Below are 8,339 nucleotides of genomic sequence, written 5' to 3'. Positions count from 1 at the left end.
AAAACCAAATAAAATAACAATAGCAAACCCCCCCCAATCCCCTCATCAGGCCAGGCCAGATTGTTCAAAAAAGTATGTTTTTAGCTCGCGGCGAAAGGAGCGAAGGTCGGGCGCCGTCCGGAGCTCAACCGGTAGCTGATTCCATAGCTCCGGGGCGCCCACAGAGAAGGATCTCCCCCTGGGGGCCACCAGTCGACATTCTCTGACCGGTGGCACCCTGAGGAGGCCCTCTCTGTGGGAACGCACAGGGCGGAGAGAAGTCGATGCCGGCAGCAGGTGTTCCCTCAGGTACTCTGGACCCCTGCCATGTAGGGCTTTGAATACCATTACTAGTACCTTGAATCTCACCCGGAAGGCAACTGGTAACCAATGCAGCTCACAAAGCAGAGGTGTAACGTGGGAGTATCGGGAGACTCCCAACACAACTCTCGCGGCTGCATTCTGTACCAGTTGGAGCTTCCGGGTGGTCCTCAAGGGCAGCCCCATGTAGAGAGCGTTGCAGTAGTCTAGTCGAGAGGTTACGAGCGCATGAGTGACCGTGCATAGATCATCCCGGCTTAAATAGGGCCGCAACTGGCGCACCAGGCGAACCTGGGCGAAAGCCCCCCTAGTCACAGCTCCTATGTGGTCTTCCAGGGTGAGCCGTGAATCTAGGAGGACTCCCAAGTTGCGAGCCCTATCTACGGGGGGTAATAGTTCACCCCCCATAGCGAGAGGTGGAATGTCCGAATAAACCCGGGATGAAGGTATGCAAAGCCACTCGGTCTTGTCGGGGTTCAGTTGAAGTCTGTTCCTCCCCATCCAGACCCGAACCGCCTCCAGGCAACAGGACATCACGTTGAGGGCATCACTGGGGTGGTTTGGGGTCAAAAGGAAAAGCTGGGTATCATCAGCATACTGATGATACCCAACTCCAAAACCACGAATGATCTCACCCAGCGGTTTCATATAGATGTTGAACAGGAGAGGCGAGAGGACCGACCCCTGAGGAACTCCACAAATGAGAGACCTCGCGGTCGACCTCTGCCCTCCTGCCAACACCGACTGCGAACGTCCCTGGAGATAGGAGGAGAACCACTGTAAAACCGTGCCTCCCACTCCCAATCCCCTGAGACGCCGCAGCAGGATACCATGGTCAATGCTATCGAAAGCCGCTGAGAGGTCTAATAGGACTAGAACAGAGGAATGCCCCCTGTCCCGAGCCCTCCAGAGATCATTCACCAGCGCGACCAATGCCGTCTCCGTGCTGTACCCGGGCCTGAAACCCGATTGGTACGGGTCTAGATAATCCGCTTCATCCAGGACCAGAGGGAGCTATGTGCCACCACACTCTCAACAACCTTCGCAAGAAAGCGAAGGTTGGAGACAGGACGAAAGTTGTTCAATACAGCTGGGTCCAAGGCAGGCTTCTTGAGGAGAGGCCTCACCACCGCCTCTTTCAAGACGGCGGGGAAGCTACCCTCACTCAGAGAAGCCGATATAACTGCCTGGAACAGCTGCGTGTCCTCTCCCGGGCTGCATAGACCAGCCAGGAAGGGCACGGGTCCAATAAACATGTGGTGGTGCTCAGCCTCCCCATGATCCTGTCCACTTCCTCCGGAGTCACAGAATCAAACTCCTCCCAGGTGATATCGACAAGACCGCCCGCGTCCTGCTCGACAGACTCTGCCCAGTCAGAGTCCAGACCGGTCCGAATCCGAGCGATTTTGTCCGACAGATGCTGGTTAAACTCCTCGGCATGACCCTGCAAGGGTTCCTCCCTCACCTCCTGATTCAGGAGGGAGCGAGTCACCCTAAACAGGGTGGCCGGGCGATTATCTGCGGACGCGATAAGGGTGGCGAAGTGGTTAGACCTCGCCTCCCTTATTGCAGCGAGATAAGACCTAGTATAGGTTCTTAGTTGCAATCGGTCGGATTCGGATCGGCTGGATCTCCAACTGCTCTCTAGGCCCCGTCTCCGACGCTTCATCTCCCGGAGCTCTGCGGAGAACCATGGAGCTCGACGGGATCTGCACCGGGTCAGGGGCCGCAGGGGTACAACTCGGTCAAGAGCCTCAGTGGCTGCCCTTTCCCAGGCTTCCACTAAGGCGTCTGCCGAGCTGTGAGCAAGGGAGGCAGGTGGGGACCCCAGCGCCGCCTGGAACCTCTGGGGATCCATTAAGCGTCTGGGGCGGTACCATTTAATTGGTTCCACACACCCACGGCAGGGGGTGGCAAAATGGAAGACCAGCCGCAGGAAATGATGATTGGTCCATGACAGGGGCATAACAATTGGGGAGCCCCCACCAAGATCATCTAACCACCGTCCAGATAAGAAAACTAAGTCAAGAGTGTGGCCTCCCTCATGAGTCGGTCCCGAAATTACTTGCGTCAGGTCCATGGCCGTCATGGAAGCCATGAACTCCCGAGCCAACTCAGATGATCCTCCCAGCGATGGTAGATTGAAGTCCCCCAAAACTATAAGTTTCGGGAACTCAATCACCAACCCAATATGACAACAGCTAATGTTTGTGTAGTATTATTTTAAGCAGACTGTGTTTTTCTATTGTTGTGACTTACATGACGTTTAGAGTGCATTTTATGGCCAATTCATGTATAACTCCACGTAATCCCAAAGTGTTCACATACTTTTTCTTGCAACTGTAACTAGAGAGGGATATGTAGCTATGCACACCACCAAGGTTACTGAAGTAACATCTACCATCTGTTCCCATTTCTCAAGTTAGCTGACATGATTTAATAATCCCTTGGAGGCCATGGATTGTTCTCCCACATACTTCATGTGATATCACAAAGCAAAAACAAAACGATGGAATTGATATTGAGATGTCATGTTTCATCTTTTTGATGTCTTTTGGTTAGGAATGGATCAGGCTAACCTGTGGTAGACCAGTTCAGTTTGCATGGCATGTTATATAAAGCCACCATTTTGCTTGCAAGTGGTGTGGCTTACTCTGTTGTTTTAATACCACTGGTGATTCATCTGATGAAATAAACCGTAAACCATAAAATACGACTTACATCCCATAATGGCTGAATTTGCACCGTATGTTGACAAAACTGAAAGTGACTCATCGCTTAGTACAGACACGTCAAACTCGCGATGTCACATGACATCGCACAACGTATCGGGACTGTTTTGCCATTGCCGGCAATGGGGTGGGCGTGCTTCTGTGTGAGGCATCTGGCCTATGGGCCGGCAGTTTGACACCCCTGGCTTAGTAGAATGCGCGAATGTGAAAGCAAAAGAGGAGCCCTTGCTTTCTCAGTGTGGAATATAACAATCCTGTAAGGGAGAAAATGTACCGTGGATCTTTGCACCCAGGCTACAGTTATGACGACTGGTGAAGGCAGTTCTGATTTAGTGAAGGCAAGCTGCTACTCTCCATAAAGGGCAGCAACCAGTGCCCTGAATTTTTATTAATTTTTTAATAAAATGTTACTTATTTTATTTATTTATTAAATTATATGCCATCCATCTTACCAAGCAGTAAGACTCTGGGCAGCTTTTTTCTTTCTCCACTATCTACCTCCAGTGTGGAATAGCCCCATTGGGGCCTCAGACCAAACAGCAAAGCAAGGCTTTGAGGCCCTTTTTGGAAGGCTGAGAGTGGGGAAGGGGCACGATGTTCCAGAAGGTGTGGATCACAGCAGGAAAAAAAAGACTCTTCTCCTGGACGCTGCCAGCTGAAGTTCCTTGACCGATGGGGTTCGCAGCATGTTCTACTGGAAATGGGTGAACTGGGCCAATACCATTGGGGTGAGGTGGTTCCTGGGCCCATGCTATGATGGTCTTTAAAAGTGATAATAAACACCTTGAATTGCATCCGGAAGCAAACTGGTAACCAATGCAGCATACATTGCTAACATATACATGTTAAAAAGGAGTGGAGAGAGTACTAAGTCCTGTAACAGACCACAAAGGAGTGGCTTCTCCTTCCACATCAATACTGGTTGGGAAAAGCCTTGGAGAAAGGAGCCAAAACAGTGCAAAATTGCTCTGCCCAGTCCCAAATCCCGTAGCCAACCCCAAAGCATACCAAGATCAATGGTACTGAAAGCCACTGAGAAGTCAGAAGGTAAGAATGGATGTACTATCCCCATCCCACACTCGCCAGAGAACATCAACAAGTGCAACCAATGCTGTATTTATCCCACAACTAGGCCTGAAACCCAACTGGAAGGGCGGATGAATGGGGTTGGTCCATAGTTGCCATGAACTCTTGAGCCACTTCCGAGGCCAACCCCAGGATGGCAGGTTGAAGTCTCCTGGGACCATCAGCCTGGGGAATTCCACTGCCAGCCCTCAGTTGGCCTCCAGTAGCTCAGGCTGGGAGGTTGCTAAACATCAGGCCAACTGGCACAGTAGCAATAGACCCAACTGATCCCACACGCCCAGCTTCAAGATTATTGTCTCACAACCAGAAACCTGGGGACCATGGCCTCTGAAAGTAAGAGAGATTTCTGGGTGACAACTGCTACCCTTCCTCCCCTGTCCTGAGGTCTCAGTGGTACCAAACCCTAAATCCAGCTGAACACATCTCTGAAAGGGGACTCCCTCTTCAGGAGTCAACCAGGTCTCAATGATGCATGACCGGTTGTCTTGCTCCTCCCCAATAAGGTCACAAAAAAAGGGGAGCCTTGTTATTAACCAAACTGAACTTTACTGCTGTTTGATGACAAGAGTTGCAGAGACAACACAAGGCAGAAAATCAGTATTAAGGAAGATAATGATTCTATGTGCCATGTGCCGACCTGTTGCCTAACAACCCATAGTATCTCGTGGCTGGAGACCATCGCCTCCAGTGTGTGGTTTGGCCTCTGATCCTGACATACGGCGCTATTTACACATTAGGGCTATCAAGCAATAATAATATTAAATGGATATAAACATAGCCACAACAACAGGTGAGGATTGAAAGAGCCACCAAGCCAATAGCAGGCAACTTTGGGCTTGGGGAGCATATTTTCTCAACAAAAAGAATAATCCAGGTTGGTGCAAGTTCTGATCTGTCACATAAACATGACTGTTATTAATGTTAAACAGGCAGATGGCAATGATGACACAAGGATATTTGTTACAATTGTTGGTCAATCATATGGTCTTCGTCGGCAAGGTTACAGACTTACTCTAATTGTTCAGATTATGTGCAAATTTGAAAAAAGTTTAAAGTTGAAGTTTGGAAAAAAAAAGAACAGGCCAAGCTGTAGTTGACTGTCCCTGAGTACAGTAACAGGAATGATAATAACAATAATAATAACAACCAATAATAAATAACAATAATAATTCAAAGTTTTGTAAATTCCCAGCTATGTGATAAAGTGTTATACTCAACAATCTGCACCTCTATGGGATATTCTGAGTATTTTGGTCTACACATCTGAAATTAGTCTCTTTTTCTGTACATGCAGCAAAATCAGTTATGACATTTTTGATCCGTCTAAACATATAGCCATCTTATTTAGCATGGACGTGGCTTAGCCCAGATTATAGATTATAATTAAGAAGCTATTAGTTCTCCAGGAAAACAAAGGATGCTGGGTTGATCACAAAGCAGACCGTCTTGCTCTTGCAGGAAGATCTATATTGTTTTACTTTCATTATCACCTTGCATTGGAATGGTACAGATTTACATTAAAAAAAAGGGCCAAGGCGAGGTGTTAACATCCCTTACCTCTTTACGAATTGCCCTCGGACATTCACAAAAGCTAAAAAGGAAACAAAAAGACTAGAACACAGCTTCTCCAGCAACTAACACTCGGATAAGTAGGGATTCACACCAAACAACCAAGCAGAAAAGAATAGCCTGATCAAGGAACTACCAAGGAGTTGGCAGTTTCTACCACCTACTGTCCCTGGGGAACTGCTCCCATCCTTTTGGCCTTCTGGAAGGACATTAAAACTTGGCTTTACCGTTTGGCCTGCGTTGGGGGCTCACTGCTGGAGGTGACTGATGGGGTAAGAAAACCTCATCCCCATCTTAGTCCTGGTTTTAGTAGTTTTAAAAATTTTAATCTTTGCCATTTTAATATTTTAATAGGTAAAGGTAAAAGTTCCCCCGCACGTACGTGCTAGTCGTTTCCGACTCTAGGGGCTGGTGCTCATCTCCGTTTCAAAGCCGAAGAGCCAGCGCTTATCCAAGGACGTCTCCATGGTCATGTGGCCGGCATGACTACAGTAGATGCCAAAGGCGCGCAGAACGCTGTTACCTTCCCACCGTAGTGGTCCCTATTTTTCTACTTGCATTTTTTACGTGCTTTCGAACTGCTAGGTTGGCAGAAGCTGGGACGAATAACAGGCGCTCTCTGTTATGCGGCACTCGGGATTTGACCCGCCAAACTGCCGACCTTCTGATCAACAAGCTCAGCATCCTAACCCACTGAGCCACTGCATCCCTTTAATAGGTTTCAATTATTTTTCCATTTGCTTTATAACCTGCAAACTGCCCAATCACCTTACAGGAGAGATGGGTAGCATAGAATTTTAAGAACTATAAATAAATAAAATAAACAGAGAGCAAATCTCACATTCGCTAGCATGCATGTAACTGATTAATGAAATGTCACAAGCAAACCACCAAGCTCAGAAAGCACCAAAACTCCACAGTTTAAATTCTGAGCTGGACATATTCTCTTCTATTGGAAAAGGGGTTCTTTGTAAAAAATTGTAAAAGATTGTGTGTGTGTGTGTGTGTGTGTGTGTGTGTGTGTAAGACGCGGTGGCTCAGTGGGTTAGGATGCTGAGCTTGTTGATCAGGTCGGCAGTTTGGTGGGTTGAATCCCAAGTGCCGCGTAACAGCATGAGCGCCTGTTACTTGTCCCAGCTTCTGCCAACCTAGCAGTTCGAAGCATGTAACAATGCAAGTAGAAAAATATGAACCACTATGGTGAGAAGGTAACAGCGTTCTATGCACCTTTGGCGTCTAGTCATGCCGGCAACATGACCATGGAGACATCCTCGGACAAGCACTGGCTCTTCGGCTTTGAAATGGAGATGAGCACCGGCCCCTAGAGTTGGAAATGACTAGTACGCATGTGCAGGGGAACCTTTAACCTTTACATATGCATGTATGCATCAAATAAACAGTCACCCATCTCACAAGAAGTGATTCTAGGCAGCGTACAGCAAAAAATATAAAACAATTAAAACAAAAGTCACTGTTCAAAAAATTAAAAAGCATAAACTACAGATCCAGGGCCCCCCAGGGCTGATGATATAGCCAGGACTTAAGGGATTTCTGAAAAATAAGGAGGGATGGAATTAACCTCACTTGCCGGGAAGGGAGGGGAGAATGTTCCATAGGGCAGGCACCACAGTAGAGAGGACCCACCTTCTCGGGGCCACCATGCGTAGTCCTTAACAGACAGGACCTGCAGCATGCCTCTTTTGCCAGATCTGATGGGTCAGGCAGATGTACTCGGGGAGATGTGGTCCCTCATGGCCCTGTTTGGTTACCAATGAGACACGCGCAGATACTGAACGTTTATTACACACATTATAAAACTATATTACATTACTTTTTGACATAATCGCCATTCAAATTGAGGCACTTCTTATAATGTCTTAGAAGTTTTGAACTTGTTTAGTAGTCGCTTGGTGCCAAATCTGGGCTATGTGTATGTGTGTGTGTGTGTGTGTGTGTGTGTGATCAAAAACATCCCAACATCACACCAGTGCCATAGAAAATCCTGCCAAATGTGAAGATGCCAAAGGAGTACTGCTAGTGAAGTTCATGGAGCCTGATTTGACCATCAATTTTCAGAAGTCTACTGTGAAACGTTATGAAAACTCAGACGAGCCATCCATAACAAGCGTCAGGGCATGCTGACTTCCGGTGTGGTGTTGGTTCACGATAATGCTCGCCCGCACACCGCTAGAAAACACCCAAGACCTTTTGAAGCAGTTCCGTTGGTAGCTTTCAGTGCAGGAAGACTGCGCAATGGAGCTGCTTCTAGATCAACAGTACCAAAAAGGTAAGTGACTGATTGATGACAGGGGTGGGTGGGTGAGGAGACAGAGAGGGGTGGGAAAACAGGTTCAAGGCCTGCAGGGACCCTGAGGGGTGGGAAGCAGAGCATAGGATATAGGCACCTCACTTGATGACCATCATGACAGGCTCCATCACTGTCATAAATTAAGGACTACTTTATAAAGTTTTTATTTTTACAGTTACTACAAGTAAGCCAGATATATCAGACACGTTTAAAAGATCTCTGCTCCTATCCCAGCTCTGGGTGTTAACTGATCTTACAAAAGAAAAATAAAGCCAAGACTACTAAATAATGTTAGTTTTTCTTTATTACATTTCAAAATCTGCAAAACACAAAAATCAAGCAAA

The sequence above is a fragment of the Vipera ursinii genome (genome assembly GCF_947247035.1).
Source record: "Vipera ursinii genome assembly, chromosome: 5".
NCBI lineage: Eukaryota > Metazoa > Chordata > Lepidosauria > Squamata > Viperidae > Vipera > Vipera ursinii.
This window is presented reverse-complemented; position numbering follows the sequence as displayed.